The following is a 17,759-nucleotide window of genomic DNA, read 5'->3' on the forward strand; positions in this document are numbered from 1 at the left end:
TAGTACAGATACGACATCCTGGAGAAGTTAGAGGACATGGACAAAAGAAGGGAACAGAAAGTGTTGCAGGTCAACATTAACGTAAGCCTGTGTCAGTCAGGGAACTTGCCAGGGCTTCATGCCCACAACTAGTAATTATTGACAAGCAGAAGCTCCTCCATGTGTTGGCCTTGGTTTCTTAGGTGGCTTCTGCTCTTAATGCCCTGCCATTATAAAGTTTTGGGTTGGTAATTGTACCTATGGTCGTTGGCTGTCAATTAAGCCACTCAATGAACTGGTTAGGAGGGTTTCTGCTGCAACTCACTTTTTAACTTTTGCCCTTTGCCATCTTTTCATAATCAGTGGGATTCAACTCAGGACTGCTTAAGATAAAGTGTTTTTATGTAAAATAAAGCAGCAGTGGGCTTCCCTTCTTCTGTGAACATGCTTATTTTTTGACTGCTTCTTAAATGATCTTTGACATTCCCATTTATCATTTGGTATTAAGGTATGTATTAAAATACATTTATAGAACTTTAAAGTAATTTAAACTTGTAACCTAGTAAACTGAGGTTTTAGTAAGATATTTTAATTTTATCTCCTTTATACTAAAAATGGATAGGCTTTCATTGCCTGCTAAGAAGAGGTAGTACAGGTGTCCTATGAGACAGATAAGGAGTACCTATAGAATAATTATTTCTCAGTCCCTCTTAAAGAATTGTAAGGAAAATAAGGGGTTTATCTGTTTTATAGGATAGGGGCAGAGAATTGCAGGATTCCATTTTCAGTTATTCCACCAAACTGGTTGGCAAAGCTGTCGTCCACTTATGGACATGGTTGTGTTGTATTTATTTGTTGTGGGAAACTTGAGCATATGCTGAGTGGAAAGAGACTCTTGCACTTGTCTTGTTAGCAGGGTCCCTAGCACATAACAATACTCACAGTAATTTTGAGTGAAGGAAGTACCTAAGATCCTTGAAGACATGAAGTAAGACATAAAGTAAGACATGAAGAGTTAGCTTGGTCCAGAAAAGTTAGGATACTAAAACTTTAGTTGTCTAAGACAGAATTAGGGCAAAGTAAAATAAATCTGTATGGTAACATCCTCACTTTAGACTAAGCCAGACAAATACTACTACTGTAAAAATGTCATTACTGTTTTTCAGGTGGCCCATAATCCTACCCTCTAGTAGTAGAGTTCTTCTAGCTTAGGAGTCAAACTGCTAGAATTTGAATCCGGTGCAACTACATACCAGATGTTTGACATTAAGTTTGTTTTTTGACTATTCTTCACTTTCCTCGTTTGTAAAATGAATATTTCTACTTTATGAGGTTGTCAGGTGAAGTATGGATAGCAAACACATAAATGTTTCGATATAAATATTCACTTAATTTGAACCATTACTCTAAAAATGCTGAGATGCTAGTATCTTAAAGTTTTTCATTTTCTAGAAAATCATGTATGCTGCATGATAATCAAGGGGGGGGGGAAGCCCCATGTGAAAAAGAGAAAAAGACTAATGGGAAGTATACTAATATATTCACAGTGATGTGTTGGAACTAAGAATAATTGGTTCTCTACTTTTTGCTGTCTCCATATTTTTCCTCTTAATTTGTTTATCAGATTTTTGTTCAATATTTAACTATAAGCCAGAAATGGGCTTTCAAGAGCATATTACTTTTTGAGCATTCAACATTGCGTTATGGATTAAGAACATAGATTCTAGACCTAGACTAAATGGGACTGAATCTCATCTCTGCCACTTATTAGCTGTGTGATGTTGGGAAAGTTATTTTATTTCTCTATGCCTTAGTGTTCTCGTCTGTGAAATGGGGATAATGATAGTACCTAAGTCAGAGGGCTTCTAATGAGCTAATATGTACAAAGTGCTTAAAATAATGCTTGGGGTATAGGAAATATCTTGTATTTGCTGATAAATAATGGATAGAAAAATTACACTTAAAAATTAATGAAAGATTTTAGCTTTCCAGTATATCTATAGGTTAATCTGCAAGTTTTCCTCTAACTCTCCTATCTCTACCTTCCTGAGCTGCTTTCGTTCCACTGATAGTAGAGAAGCAGGAACACTATTTTTTTTAATAAATTCTTTGTATGACAGGAACATTTTTCATTGTTTAAAGTTAGGATCTAACCCCTCACCCTCTCATAATTTTCAAAGTAGATTCAGTTACTTTCATTACTACAAGGGGAGATGCCATGGTATAACATTTCAATATCTTGTAATAGTCAATTGAATATTTCAAAGGCTGAGAAACTGTCTTTTTCCCAGGTGTGCAACAGTTTTTATAGATTTTATTTGGGTATGAAGTAGGAGTAATTGTGGGAGTTGGTGTGAAAGAAGATTTAAGGCATTGGAGAAGCAAGAAAAAAAGTATTTTCCCGATGCCAGTTCTCTCCTTGACTTGAAAATTCTTTTAGCAATAATATCCCTAGACTATTTTTCAGCATTTGCCTGTTAAGGACTGGCTGTATTCACAATGTTGAACCTTACAACTAAATATTTCAGGTAGAATGACAGATCTTAATTCAGCTGTTTGTCCTGAAGTAAAAAGAGGTTATTGTTTTCCAAAATCAGTGAGGAAATAAGTATAAGAGTGATGAGATGTCCAGAAGAGAATCCTGTGATTTAATAACCTTTTTTCTTCTATGCAGGGTAAGAACAAGTTTACTTTGTTTCTTTTTAAAGATTTTATCTATTTATTTGTCAGAGAGCGAGAGTGCTCGAGCACACAAGCAAGGGGAGCAGCAGGCAGAAGGAGAAGCAGGCTCCCACCAAGAGGACCCTGGGATCATGACCTGAGCCAAAGGCAGAGGCTTAACCCACGGAATCACCCAGGCATCCCTGCTTTGTTTCTTAATATACAAATGTAACTTGTGGAATGACAACATCAAAGAATATACAAATTGCACCATCAGTAGCATAGAATAACTTATAAATACAGAAGTTTCTAATTTAGGGAGCTGAACTTTTAGTATTAACTTAGATTTTACTTCACATGAATATTTTTATTAAACATATGCAAATAAAATTTTAATTCTATTATAAACACAACTTGTTGTTTTGTTGTCAGTTTTATATTCCAAAAGTCTAACAAAAAACCTTGTCATTGAGAAAAGTTGTGTTTTGTATTGTTTTGTAAAAGGCACATATAGGACTTTGTAGCTGCGTGAAAATTCTCTTATCCTTTATAGGACTGTGTGGTCTGCATTTTCATGGACTGGCATTCTGACTAGGAGACTGAGTACTGTACGGAATGACGTCCTTCTAATGCTCTGTCCTTTTAGCTTCAAGTCTTTATTACCTATCAAACTACACATCTTTATTTTTTTATTTTTATTTTTTAAAAATATTTTATTTACTTATCTGACACACAGAGAGAGATCACAAGTAGGCAGAGAGGCAGGCAGAGAGAGAAGGGGAAGCAGGCTCCCTGCTGAGCAGAGAGCCTGATTCAGGACTTGATCCGAGGACCCTGAGATCATGACTTGAGCCAAAGGCAGAGGCTTAACCCACTGAGCCACCCAGGCGCCCAAACTACACATCTTTAAAAATTATAAGCTTTTATGATAGGGAAAAAGTTAACTTTTATTGTAGAAAATAAGTAAAAAGGAGAAAATCTGCTATCCTACCATCAAGAGATAACCAGTACTGATAGTTTGGTGCCTTTCCCCCATTTTTCTGCATGTATATATATGTTTCAGAATGCCTTATTGACATCATACTGTGTATGGTAGAGATACAGCAGCAGAAAGCCGGTCATACTGTGAGAGACATGTAGGAGCTGAGACTGGCGGAGGAGACAGACACATGCTCACTTATAGGAGATACTTAGAGGAATTGATAGTTTTCTGTTTTTCGTATTGTTAAGCTAAATTTGAATAATTTAATGCATGTTTGAAGCAGCTCCACTTTTTAATAATTTCATAACCTGATTTTTTTCTGATAATAGATTATGGACATTTTCCTATGTCATTAAAAAAACTTCACTTCTTCACCACCCCATGCTCACTTTCTGATAGAAAACTGACAATAAGAGAGGATATGATAGCAGAATAGGCCCTTGATAGTCTCAAAGAATATATCTCAAATCTCTTAGGCATATCTATTAAGGACTGGTGCTGTTTGATAAATAATAATTCATGCCACAAATGAAATTTCAGATTTTCTAGTAGCCACGTTTTTAAAAAAAAAAAAAATTTAAAGATTTTATTTATTTGACAGAGAGAGATCACAAGTAGGCAGAGAGGCAGGCAGAGAGACAGAGAGAGAGAGAGGGAAGCAGGCTCCCTGCTGACTAGAGAGCCCTCTATCCCAGGATCCTGAGATCAGGACCTGAGCCAAAGACAGCAGCTTAACCCACTGAGCCACTCAGGCTCCCTCTTGTAACCACATTTTTAAGAGTACAAAGAAGCAGGTGAAATTAATTTTAATGATACATTTTATTTAGTATAACTAAAATACCATCGTAACATATACTCAGTATAATAAATTGAGATGTTTTACAGTTTTTTTTCTGCTAAGTCTTCAAAATCTGTTGTGTATTTTCTACTTACAGTACATCTCAATGCAAACTAGCCACATTTTGAGTGCTCAGGAGTCACATGTGACTAATATTAGCACAGTCCTGGAGCATATAATTTCTCCCATAAAATACAACAAAATAGGACTTTTCAAGTACTTTGGAGTGGGTTAGTATGAGAAGAAAACTATAAAGCCAAGTTGCACTGAAGATGCTGAGCATTCATTCTGGTGTCTTATGAGATCTTAAAACTTTGCCTCAATATGACATATCCCTGTATTTATGGACCTTCATGTTACAGAATAATGTTAAATTTGTAATCACGTAAAGGTTTACTGTGTATACTTACCTGTGGCTATTCATAGAATAGTCAATAAGATTAATTCCATATTCCAAGGATTTAGGATAACTAAGAGTTTGCAAGTACACTTCGTGGTTTAAGACCTGAGGACAAATGTATCCTTCCTGATAGAGAGTGCTTTTATGAAGTGAGTAACAAACATGTATGCACATGTACGTGTTACATATGCGTATACAAAATATGTATATTATATACACACATGCACACACATTTATCATAATCCTCATTGTTACTCTGAAGAAACAGTAGCAATTAAAATCAATCTTTTTAAAATGAATTTGTGGCATGATAAGAATGATCCCTAAGGTTAGTGAATATATAATATACAGTAGAAGAATAAAGAACGTGCTTTGCTTTTCCTTTTTTTTTTAGGATTTTATTTATTTATTTGACAGAGATTACAAGTATGCAGAGAGGCAGGCGGAGAGAGAGGAGGAAGCAAGTTCTCCGTGGAGCAGAGAGCCTGATGCGGGGCTCGATCCCAGGACCCTGGGACCATGACCTGAGCCAAAGACAGAGGCTTTACCCCACTGAGCCACCCAGGAGCCCCCAAGTTTTGCTTTTAATTTCGCTTTTGATCATGTGAAAAATTCTCTAGTATCTCTAAGCTTTATTTTGTTCTGTAGGATGGAGATAATCCTGCCCTTTTTTCTTAATATGATTTTGATTATCGGATGATTATCAAATCCCAAATTATCAAATTGGATGAATGGAGAATAAAGGTACATGTCTTATTCATCTTTATGTCCCCAGGACTTAGTATAGGATTTGACAGACTGGCACCCAATAAATATTGTATTCAAAGTCTGAATATATGTAAAAGAGCTTTCTAAACTGAGAGTGCTGCAAGTGGAAGTTATTTTGGTTATTTGGTTTGTACTGTTTCTTCTTTAATTTCTTGACAGGAATATGAGAAATGTAATAGTTAATATTTCCCCATAAACTCAGTAAATAGGACTGCATGTTGTGATTGTATTTTTACTTAACATTATTATTTTATTCACCAGATCTTGTCTATAAATATGTATATCTCTAAAATATGTTATAATTATCTTGTTTTAAAAGATGTCTAGCACTTAAATATATTTTTTTTAATAAAGATTTTATTTATTTAACAGCGAGACAGTGAGAAAGGGAACACAAGGAGGGGGAGTGGGAGAAGGAGAGCAGGCTTCTGCAGAGCAGGGAGTCCAATGTGGGGCTCAATCCCAGGACCCTGGGATCTTGACCTGAGCCGAAGGCAGACGCGTCATGACGGAGCCACTCAGGTGTCCCCAGCACTTAAATTTATCTTGACCTGTTTAGCATAAAGAGTTAATAATATTTTTGTTGTTAATATGAGCTAGGACTGTTTTCACTGTAATCCATCTTTATCAGCTTAAAATCAGCCTGAGACACTAATACGTACTTACTGGATGTCAAAACTGTAGAGGCAAAGTAGCAATATTTTAGTTACCACACTGTTGTCTGTTAATCAGAAAATGCCCCTAGTAAGAATGGCTTTCTTGTTTATATAATGGTGGGAGAAACTCCATCTTTTTCCTCCAAAAAGGATCCAGCGCTTCATAAATGCTTAGTGTGGAAGTAAAAGAAAATTATAATGCAAGAACCAGTGATGTGCACCCAGAACAGCATTTCAAAGTGATCCTCATCAAAACATGAGCTTTTTTAGCACCAGCTATGAGTTTCTGTACCTGCCCACTCACTGAGTCATCTGTAGCAATTGAAAATTTGGATATTTCCCATTTTTTAGGGCATATTTTTTGATAAAGTGGCTTCTCTTTATCTCATGAATGAAGTAAGCAGCCTCATGTAAAACAGCCTGCGCAGCGTGACAGTATGCCTCATTGTTTCCTGGGAATGAGGAACTTCAGGAAGCAGTTGGATGTTGTCTGTGTGCTAGGGCACCATTAACTAAATATTATACTTCAGGAGTAGTTATATTTCCCCACTTCTGCCTTCCTCCAACACCTTTGGGTATCTTTGGATATTTAGTGACAGAAAGATAAGCAAATCAAGCTTGATTTCCCCCTTCCCCATTTTTCTACCCATGACAGTAAATGTTAAAATTGTTAAAATCAAGAAATATAGTACAGGGGTGCCTGGCTGGTTCAGTTGGAAGAGCGTGTGGCTCTTCATCTCAGGATTGTGAGTTTGAGCCCTCTGTTGGGTGTAGAGATTACTTAAATAAATTTATAAAAAATGAAACATAGTACATATTAATGAAAAAGATTGGTGCAGTGACAGTGTAGACCATTTGGCCAAATGTAAACTGAGTGATGTACTGAATGAATGAAATGATGGGCCTCAATTAAAGGCAGAGAAGGGTTAACTTGGGTTTTTTTTCTTTCCTTCTTTGCTCTTTCTCCCTGACGTCTAGCCTAGATAGGCATTTTTTTTTAAAGTGATTCTATTACCCGCCCCCGCCCCCAAATCCTCTGCTTATTTCTATTCCATTTCGAATTTTATTGTTTGCTGTTGTGCTTAGACACAAGGGAAAAAGGATTGAAATCTTGTTCTTTTTCTTTAATTCTTTAGTTCATGTACTTGCATCTGCTCATTCTTAGCTTAGAAAATACTAATAATAATTGGTTAAAGACGACGCTCATCTCATGAAAACGTATAGTAATCTAATTCTGAATAATTTTTATTATTAATCCCTTAAATATTCCAACCCGTATCAGCAAAAGCTCCCTAGGAAAATAAAACTGGCAACTTTAATATGGACCAAATTATTGCTCATGCATTTGACAGTATGCTCTGCATTATCTTTTGTTTTTTTTTTTCCTGTCAGTATCTGATTGGTGAAATTCAAATAACTAATAGTCTTTGGAAAATAAAAAGGTATGTTTTATTTATTTATTTATTTTTAATTTATTTTGTTCCTAATTTAGGAATTTAGTTACAAGCTACAATTTTTGTGTGTGTGTGTTTTTTTAAAAGAAGCACAAGAAAAGGGACATGATGTTGCTTATATAAATACTTTTCATATCCTTAACAATTATATTTTGACTCGTGCAGTTTAACTCTTGGATGATATTTCGGTTTCTGGTCCTTGGCTATCATTTCCGGGAAATATTAAGAGAGCAAGAATGCTGGGTATTTTTAAGGTTTAGTGCTGCAATTGAAATACTGCTTGAATTGCCAGCGAATTGAACTTCTAGAGGAAAGGAAATGGTGTGTACAGCAAAACTTTTCTTCAGGGAAGAAAAAAAAGTTACTCATGTTTGTAAGATGATTATTTTGGAGATAGTTTGCAATTTGAGGATATTGTGAGCTGCTAATATGTAAAACAGTTTCATATAACAAATGAGTTATAATAAATGAGTTACAGGATGTGTATGAAAGCAGTTTTTCATAGTATCTATCCTAGTTCCAGTGACTTAGAATATATATTTTGATTTCTTTGTTCTGACCTACTTGTTTTAGAAGTTCTTTGTTATATTTCGATTTCTTTGTTCTGATCTACTTGTTTTAGAAGTTAAATTTTCTACTTTCATGGCATTTATTGTATAAGCATTTTTTGGGTCTAAGTGCCATGTCAGTTATTCTGACCATTCAAGGAAGATATTTGTTTCTTGTAGTGTTTGGAATTAAGGACCATATTGTAAATATTGGATATTTATCTGGTTTTAGAGATGGTTTCTTTAAAAATGTTCCTAATTAAACAAGTTACAGATGAATAGTATCTCAAGAGATATCAAACAATATAGCAATAAATAGAAAAAGAAACCAAATTCCTCTGCATCTCTCTCTCTCTATCTCCCGGGGGTAAATAAATAGTAACCACTGCAATCAGCCTGGTATCTTTCCAGATCTTTTCTTGTGTGTGTGTGTGTGTGTGTCCGTGTGTCCGTGTCCACGCATGTGTAGTTTTATTTTGTGTCTCTATTTTTTTTTTTAACACATTACATGCATTGATCTGGGTTCTGTCCTCTACCCAATATGGAATATAGCTTTTCATGTCAGTACATGTAGTTGTATCTCATTCTTTAACTGTTGCATAGTATTTCTTTGCCTACTGTTTTCAGTTTTAGTTTAGTCCATTGAAAAAATTTAGAGCAGTGCTCTTGTGCTTGCATCGCACAAGCTTACCATTTTAAATCTGGAAATGGTAAGGATCATTTGGTTTCTTCAAGTTTTCTGAGTAGGCAGAACACATTAAATTTTTTATCAAAACTTTAAGAGGAAGTAAAAATTAGTTAGTTGGATTATTTCAACTTTTTAAAAATGCCTGGATTGTGTTGTACTGTTCTGGGCATATGATTTAATGCAGTTGAAACTGTGCTGTGGTTATATCACTGAACCCCACTTGCAGTGGGGAGAACCAAATGATTACAGTTTTTCTTCAGTGAGATAGGATGGATAAAAGCAGCTTATATTTAGGCTACATAGATCTTTGATGACTGTACCCAGAAAGAAAGACAATCCCTGGGCGTAGGTACCCTGTGTTTTCCTGTTGTTAGATTTCCGGCACCTCCCATTGTGCCTAGTGTGACGAAGACACGAAGATGTAGGAATGAATGAATGGTACAGAGAGGTCCTTTATATGAAGCATGTCTGTCTTTGGACCATGAGTTGAAAATAACCTACGAGTTAAGGCTGCAGAGATTGGCCTTCAATTGCATTGGTATTAACACATCTATAACACTGAGCACTTAAATTTTTGATAATTTATCCAGAAGCTTGAGTTGTTTTGCTGTCTTGTTGTCTTTACTTTCTTGTGTAAGTAGTGTTTCTTTCTCTCTTTCTCTCTCTCTCTTTTTTTTTCCAGGTGGAGTAACATCTAAGTTATTATCTTTGTTTCTTAGGAAAGTTTGGTCAGACCATTCAAAATGAACAACTGTGATGAGTAGTTTTGGGGGTGTCTCTCACCAGTGGTTCCTATATTTATTGTTTCCATATTGAGGATGCTTGCTGTTTTCAGTTCAGTTAGGAGGCATTTTCTGAGTGCCTACTTTGTAATGGACCTGATGCTGAATGGTGGAGGTACAGAAATGAATGAACTGCAGTCCTGACCCTCGCATCTCAGTGTCCAGAAAGAATAAGAGAGTGTCACCGGTATATGGCAAGTGCAATTATAGGTACTTTTATATGTTGGACTGTAACTTTGTGCTTTGGCATTAATTTGGCCATTCTGAGATTGAGACCATCTGTTGGCTAGGAGTTTGAAGTATTTCTAATGCTTCATCATGCTTCATATTCTGGCATTATTACTTTTTGGAGAACCTACAGCTGAACAGCTTGTTTTTAGTATGTGTGTAGTGTTCTTCCCTCTCTCTTTCAATTTCTTGGAAGTGGGCTGCTCTGTTAAAGCAGAAGACTGTGAACCATCTCTTGCTTCAGCTTTCACCTGCTGCTGAAAAAAGCTCTTCTCCCATAGTCGTTTCTTTTTTATTTGTGGTTGGACCTTTATAAGTCTATGTGGACCCATATTTCTATCCCACTGAATGTATTCTCTATGGTTGTAGGACTTTTTTTTTTTTTTAAAGATTTTTATTTATTTATTTGATAGAGAGAGCACAAGTTGGCAGAGAGGCAGGTAGAGAGAGAGGGGGAAGCAGTCTCACTGCTGAGCAGAGAGCCCGATTTGGGGCTTTATCCCAGAACTCTGAGATCATGACCTGAGCCGAAGGCAGAGGTCTTAACCCACTGAGCCACCCGGGTGCCCCTGGTTGTAGGACTTCTTACTTATCAATGTATTCCAGCCCTTAGAATAGTGCCTGGCATATAGCAGACTTGCAGTAAATACTGTTTAATGAATGATATGTGACAACCCTACCTAGAAGACTGAGTGAATCTTTAATGCACAGATCTTGTTTCAGAGCAAAGGGTTGTGCTCCTGTTCTTACTGTGAAGCTTTGTGAGTCCGTGAAGCTTGGCAGGAGCACCTCACAACCATGTAACTAGTATCATTTATTAGGGTTACTGAGAAGATTCCTACTGTAGTGCTTACCCAGGGATAAGGAGAGAGGCCTTAAATGAAGTCCTCTTCTGGGCCGGTGAGGCTGGGATCCAAGGTTTCTGTGACATTAAACTAAGTCTTGTTGGAGGAGTAAACGCTCACAGTCCTAGGGAGCCTTTTGGGTGTATCCTGTGGAGGCAAAACTTCTTATCTTTTTGGTTCTGGCATCGTAGGAAGAGTTCTTGGAATTCCCTGGGGCATCTATCCATTAGGTCAAGCCCCAGGAAAGCTGAGAGGCAGTTTATTGTTGTGTTTAAGAGCTGAGGATCTACAGCCAGACTGCCTCTTTGGAATCTTGGTATTGCCATTTCCTTTATGTGTGATCTGCAACAAGTTACTTATTTTGTGTTTCAGATATCTTGTCTGTAAAAATGGGAATAAAATAGTACCTAATTCATAATGTGGTTTGAGGATTAATATAGGCAAAGGGCTATATTATGTACCTGGTACATAATATCAGTGCTCAGTAAATATTCATATTTCCTTAGTTGATACTGAAAAGCAGTTCATGCCTTTTTATTCATTTTTATTCGAATGTGCTTCCCTGAGAAGTGTGAGAAGGCACAGAGGTACAGCTGCTCTTCTGGGAGTTTCTCATAGGCAGGTGTGGAGGTATATGGAGGCGCGCGGAGGTGTGGTGAGCATTAGATGGCACACAGCATCAGCTTCTAAGGCCTCATCCATCACCACGTGGAAAACAGGTGGAGAACCTTTGATCTGGAGAGCTCTAATTATCTCCAAAGTAGGCCATGCTCAATTTGACAGTGTCATGATTTTTAATATTTGAAAGCTCCAGAATTGCTGCTGTGGGATATAACCCTTTCTTCTTCAGCCTCTTTCCTGCTTTCTTATACTGTTGAGTGAATATGATGCTCCACTTCCCACATAGATACCCAATAGCTGTGACTGCCAAAGTATTTATCTTACTTTCAGCACATAACTTGTTGACATGTTATTGGGTACTTGAAGTTTTCACTGTTACCTGGGTTTGAATCCCAGTTTTGCCAAATGTGTCCACCTAGTAGGATTGTTGTAAGGATTAATAAAAATAGAACACTTAGTGTAGTACTGGGCATGCAGTAAGTCTCAAATATTGGTTGTAAAGTTAATATATTTGTCCTGATTAGCATGGTAGTCATTATTGTTCCATATTTCAAATTGGCAGTGAAATACACATTTGCCCTAATCCTCATTGCTGCTCAGAACTGGAAGACTAAGTGAAATATAGCAGCTCTCTGCTTGAAATGTGCTGTAACCTTCCTTTTGCGGTCAGGGGCATGCAGGGGTCCCGAGAGTTGGCTTTTCTGGTCCTATATTCTAGTTCCTTTCTGCCGAAATGTTGTAACCCAGATTTTCATTACAAACTCCTCTTGGTGGCTTCTGCAACAAAATTGCAGTTATGTGATTTGCATTCTGTCCTTGAATTGAGGCCAGAATTAGGAAGTACATTCAATGCTTTTGGTAGCAAAATTCTGTAATGGCCTATGAGATAATTATGTTGATAATAACATACAAATTTTTATGTATAACCTCCAGTTTAACACTCACTCTACCTAGATTTGTTGCATTTATTTTCCTTTAATTTGAAAAACATCCCTCAATGATAGGCAGTACCATCTCTCCCTTTTACAATTGAGAAAACCGGGGCTCAGAAAGTTTAAATAATTTGCTGTGCAACTTAGGCACTGAACAGAGTGAGAGTTAATTCACTCCATGACTTTTTTCCTTTCAAAACTAGAAAGTTGAATCCCCAAATTAGGGTCAAAATTTTTCCTGAAGAAATTTACAAATGATTTGGCTACATTCAGAGCTTAGGTAAAAGAAAGGAAATAGGTGGAAAGAAGGCATGGAGAGGTTGAATTGATAAATGTGGGCCAACTACAAAAGATAAGAAGCTGAGAGAATATCATTCAAACACGTTTGGTATTGAACCAATTCATAGAAGGCAGTTGCCCTGTTGGAGGGCTTTTTTTTTTTTTTTTGTAGTGTCACATTTTAACTTGGAGATTCAAATTTCAACTTAAAAATATATCTGGAAGAGAGGGTAGAAGATGGTATTAGTGGAAAGGAAAATGTAGATGTAGAAATGTTATGCATATTTAAAGAAAAAAATGATCCAGATGAAGTGTTAAAGACTATGAGCTAAGTGGGGGTTCAATGTAGATATGGTTCAGAGAAGTCTAATTGCAGATATTCTTTGGTTCAGGTAGAGAAGATTCAGATCGGCTTTCTGGAGTTGTTACCATAGTATTAAATTATATCTTCCCAGAAATGAGATCCTAGTGTGAAACTTACTTATTTGGAATTTGTTTAAGCAGGGTGCCTGGAGATAAACACTGAATCCTTACTGCACCTGAGGAGGTATCTGGAATATACGTCGGGGTGTGCTGTGAATTTCATTAGCTGCATGTTAGCCCGTCATATCTGTCACTGAGGCTATAGCGTTTATCTAAGAAGCTTGCCTTATTTAACATTTTTACTTGTTTAAACCCGTACAAGAGGATCAAATCTTGCATCTTAAGTTTACCTATAAGCTGGCTGCATATACTGAAGACATACTAAGTATACCTACTTGCTAGCATTTGCTTCCACAGGATAAACATGTCTTCCCTTCCTTCCCCATCAACCCACTTTTCTCAGACTTCTGGGTTGGTCGGATTGGTCCTCATCCGCACAGTTGTCCACACACCAAAATGCTGAGGTCACTTTGGAATTCATCAACTCTAGTTTTGCCAAATCTGATAGTTCTTCATTTGTATGGTTTGTCTGTTTCTCTTCATTGCTACTACTTCAATGTTTTTCCTTTTTTGCTAGAAAGGAAAAGATCATTGTTTCTTGGGTTTGTTTTGTTTTGTTTTGTTTCCAAGTAATTTTTGAAAGACATTTTCCTGGATAGTGCCTTTTCTGGTTATTTAACCTGTTTAGTTCAGGTGCCAGCGTATGTCACTGGAGAGGTGGCTCCTGTTGGAACAGTAAGTTTCAGTTCTGCTAGAAGAGATCATTTGCATCAGTGAGGGCTGGGGAAGAGGAGTTGAAACATCAGCTGTTAACAGTAATAAAATCACTTTCCTTGTATGATTGTTTTGAATTTGAACAACAAATTCATCTGTTTTGCCTTAAACAAAAGGCCAGATGTATTTGAAGACAACTATTTGCAACCCACGATGAGGGAATTCCTCCCTATAAAATTATTTCAGGAATGAGCTTTAGTATATGTAAATGTGTACACCTGGGCCAGTTATCTGAGGGGATGACAAAGTGTATGATCTTTCACTATTTTAAAAGCGTGTTTTTATTTTTTATAGGTAGAATGAATTTTATAATTTATTAATTTAAGGGAGCAAATGTCTTTGTAGAAAAGATTATCAGGAATGTAGCCAGGCCTTAATGGCAGTTTTCTTGTGGGGAATACTAAAAGGGAGGAGGTAATTTCTGTTTGAGACTTACTCTGTGTTGAGAACATTGGAATGGTTCAGAAGCACATTAGGGGCATTAGTAAATTTCTATGTCTACATTTGTTTAGTTAACAAGTTGACTATATTTTGTTCAGATAGATTGTTTAAAGATCTTTAGTAAAAGATTCCCTCCCCGACATATTTCTATTGTGCAACAACCTACACATATCTTTGCAGTGGAAGTGCATTAATTGCATTAATTAAATTAATTAAATTATATTAATGAGGCATTGAGTTTGCAATTCAGTAGGAATCAAACAGAGTGGTGCAGTGGAAAGCTCTTCCTGAAAATGATGGATGATTGATTAGCTGCGGGATGCAGGGAAAAGCACTCTTCTCTCTTGGCTTTGGTTTCCAATCTGTAGATCAAGAGAATTAGACTGAGGACCCTCCCCACTCTGCATTGCTGCTTTTGTGGTGCCCCCCAAATCACTTCTGGGCTGTTTTCTTAGAGAAGGGGTATTTGTCCCATTGCCTTTTCTGTTCTCTCAAAGCCAGCCTACATGTTCTGGAGTTTGGGAATTTTTTTTTTTTTTCTCTGACTGAAGTTAAGTGACCAAAACAGATAGTGAATTTTGACAGTAGTGTTGTTATTAGTTTCACGCTACCAACAGCATTTTAGCAACAGAGTAGGACTGTTTCCAAATTAGGAATCTATTAAAATTCAAATGTTGATGAAGAAGGGCTTTAAACACTTTGTTTATACAGAGTCATTCTTAGGGTTATGTGGGATGCTCATTTTATAACAGCAGCAATAAATGAGGTAGTTAAGAGCCTGGATGCTGGAGCCTATACCACCTGGATCCACACACATCTGGCTCTGCCACTTGCTCCTTTTGTGACCTTGGGCAAGTTATAATAATAGCACCTATCTAATAGGCTTGCTGAGGAATATATGCCTGGGCTGTGATCCCTTATATGTGCAGCTGCGACTATGAATTTATTAATTATTTTTTACATTCTAGGGATCAGGTCTTCCTCTGATACCTCCTTTAATCCTCATAATAATCCCGTGAAAGTAGTACCATCTTTGAGGATAGAGGTTAAATAACTTGTATCACATATGAAGTAGGTGCTAGAGTCATGATTCAAACTAGATCTTTCTGACTCATTCTGAAACTAGGTTCCTTTCTTATGTATATACAGTTGACCCTTGAACAAGACAGATTTGAACTGCACGGGTCCACTTATATGTTTTTTTTTTTTTTCTATATATAGTTTAGATAGTATATGCAAATACATTTTCTCTTTCTTGTGAATTTCTTTTTTTTTTTTTTAATATTTTATTTATTTATTTGACACAGAGAGAGATCACAAGTAGATGGAGAGGCAGGCAGAGAGAGAGAGAGAGGGAAGCAGGCTCCCTGCTGAGCAGAGAGCCCAATGCGGGACCCTGAGATTATGACCTGAGCCGAAGGCAGCGGCTTAACCCACTGAGCCACCCAGGTGCCCTCTTGTGAATTTCTTAACATTTTTTCTCTAGCTTACCTTATTGTAAGAATACACTATATAATACATATAATGTACAAAATAATGGGTTAATTGACTTTGTTATTGGCAAGTCTTCTGTTTAACAGTAGGTTTTTAGTAAAGTTTTTGGGGAGTTAAGTTATACCTGGATTTTTGACTGCATGGGGGTGGGGGTAAGTACCCCAACCCCTGCATTGTTCTAAGGTCAATTGTATACTGCTCTAAGGCCAGGCCTTTGGAAATTCTAAATGTTGTTTATTATTCCCTGGGCAGTGACTTCCAGAGGCTCTTGGTGTTGGATGATCAAAGGCTCATCTAGCATTTGAATGCCTCCCATCACTAGGATAAAGTGATTTGACTTCTCTTTTTTTATATCTGGGCCTTCCTGGCATCAGGGCTGTCCGTGAATTGTTTTCATACAATGTGATTTGATTTTTTTTTTTTTTTTTTTTTTTTTTTTGGTTCAGACTGACCCAGCATTGGTACTCAGTTCCCAGTTTCTCTGACATCAGACTTGGATTATAAAAGACTCCTTTTTTACTAGGTCTACCTCCTTAATGGAGGAGAGTGAAAATTGTAACACACGAAAGTCTCCCTTTATTCACCTGATGTTTAACTGAACATCTATGTATATGACATTTTAATCTGGGGTTTAGCTCTTGCATTTTTCACTTGAAAATTTAAAAATGGCTTCACAGTGAGACAACATTATTGGAACATCAATTTTTACTCATTTACAAAACTTTAGAGTACATTCCTTTCAACTACCATAGCTACTTTTGTTTTTTCTTTTGAAAATTCTTTCGTGTAAATAATGGTACACAAATAGGTCTCTGTCATTACTCAACCTTCTTATGACATATCGTACTTAATGCTGAGTAATACGAATAAGGGTGGTGCTGGGTGTAAACATTTTGCATTTTGAGTTTCAGAAGGTTTTAGCTTCACCTGAGTTGCTGAGTCAACTCTGCTTTGTTCATTATTTCAGAAAAGTATCTTATACATGGTTCCAAATAGTATAACTCTAAAAAGTTAATTGCATTTAAGAAGTTCCAAGAAGTTCTGTAAGCATCCGTCTCCTTCATTTTGTAGTTAGCTGAACAGTGAAGATAAGTGAAGTAATTTTATCCATTTTATTTAGAAAAAGTCTTGGTTTTGGTAATTTTTGTCTATAAAGGGCCAAATAGTAAATATTTTAGGTTTTGTGAGCCATATGATCTCTGTCACAGCTATTCAGCTCTGCCAGTGTAGACTACAAACCCATAGAAATGTACTTCTGTGGGCATGACTGTGTTTCAGTAAAACTTGATTTATGTAGACCTAGTTTGAGACTCTTGATGGTGAGGCTCCAGTGAAGAAGTGACAGTGGTGGAGGTTCCAGTGAAGAAGACACTCATGTGATGAAAACAGCTGTTTAAGCTCTGGCAAAATTGGCTTCTAACAAAGGAGTCATAATAGTATTTATATAAAAATAAAAGCAGTGCTTTGAAATATCAAGGAATATTAAGAACCACTCTCACAAGGAGTTCTCTTTTCAAAATGGCATGATTTTGCTCATAGTGAATGCTTACCAGAGTTCCCTCATGATGTATTATTAATTCAGAAGCTATTATTTGTTCAGCTACATATGCATATTTTAATTTTCTTTATACATTTAAAAACGATAAATGGAAAATTCAGTACTGTTTAAGAAAGGAACCGCTTCTCAGTATTTAAATAGTTATATGCCAGATCACATTTTGGGTTGAGTTTCTATTTTTAACTGATATGCTGCCTTAAGTTTGCCAAAGCCTGATTGCATTTGGAAGGAAAGTAGCATTGTTGCTGTTTCCTCTGCATGATAACATCTAAAATAGGCAGCAGGCAACAGGGGGAGAGTGAAGGTAAAGGGCAAAAATACAATACTCTTTTGAAGCTTGTATTTTTTTTTCCTCTACAGAATTTCAATTCCAGTTAGACTATGATTTCCTTCACTCTGATCTTTAGA

The 17,759-nt window shown here is 36.6% G+C and overlaps 1 protein-coding gene across 4 annotated transcripts in view; it reads left to right on the plus strand.

Annotated features, from left to right (window-relative positions):
* Positions 1-17,759, plus strand: part of PEAK1 (pseudopodium enriched atypical kinase 1) — a 305,386-nt gene that overhangs the window by 8,161 nt on the left and 279,466 nt on the right. The window contains exon 1 of one of the 4 annotated variants that reach the window (XM_082735955.1): positions 7,677-7,726. The exons of the other annotated variants lie outside the window; for them this stretch is intronic. The gene's annotated coding sequence lies outside the window, so the exon portion shown is untranslated. Of the gene's footprint in view, positions 1-7,676; positions 7,727-17,759 lie in introns of those variants that run through there. 4 annotated transcript variants of the gene reach the window in all.

Source organism: Mustela nivalis (assembly GCF_964662115.1).
Source record: "Mustela nivalis genome assembly, chromosome: 6".
Taxonomy (NCBI): Eukaryota; Metazoa; Chordata; class Mammalia; order Carnivora; family Mustelidae; genus Mustela; species Mustela nivalis.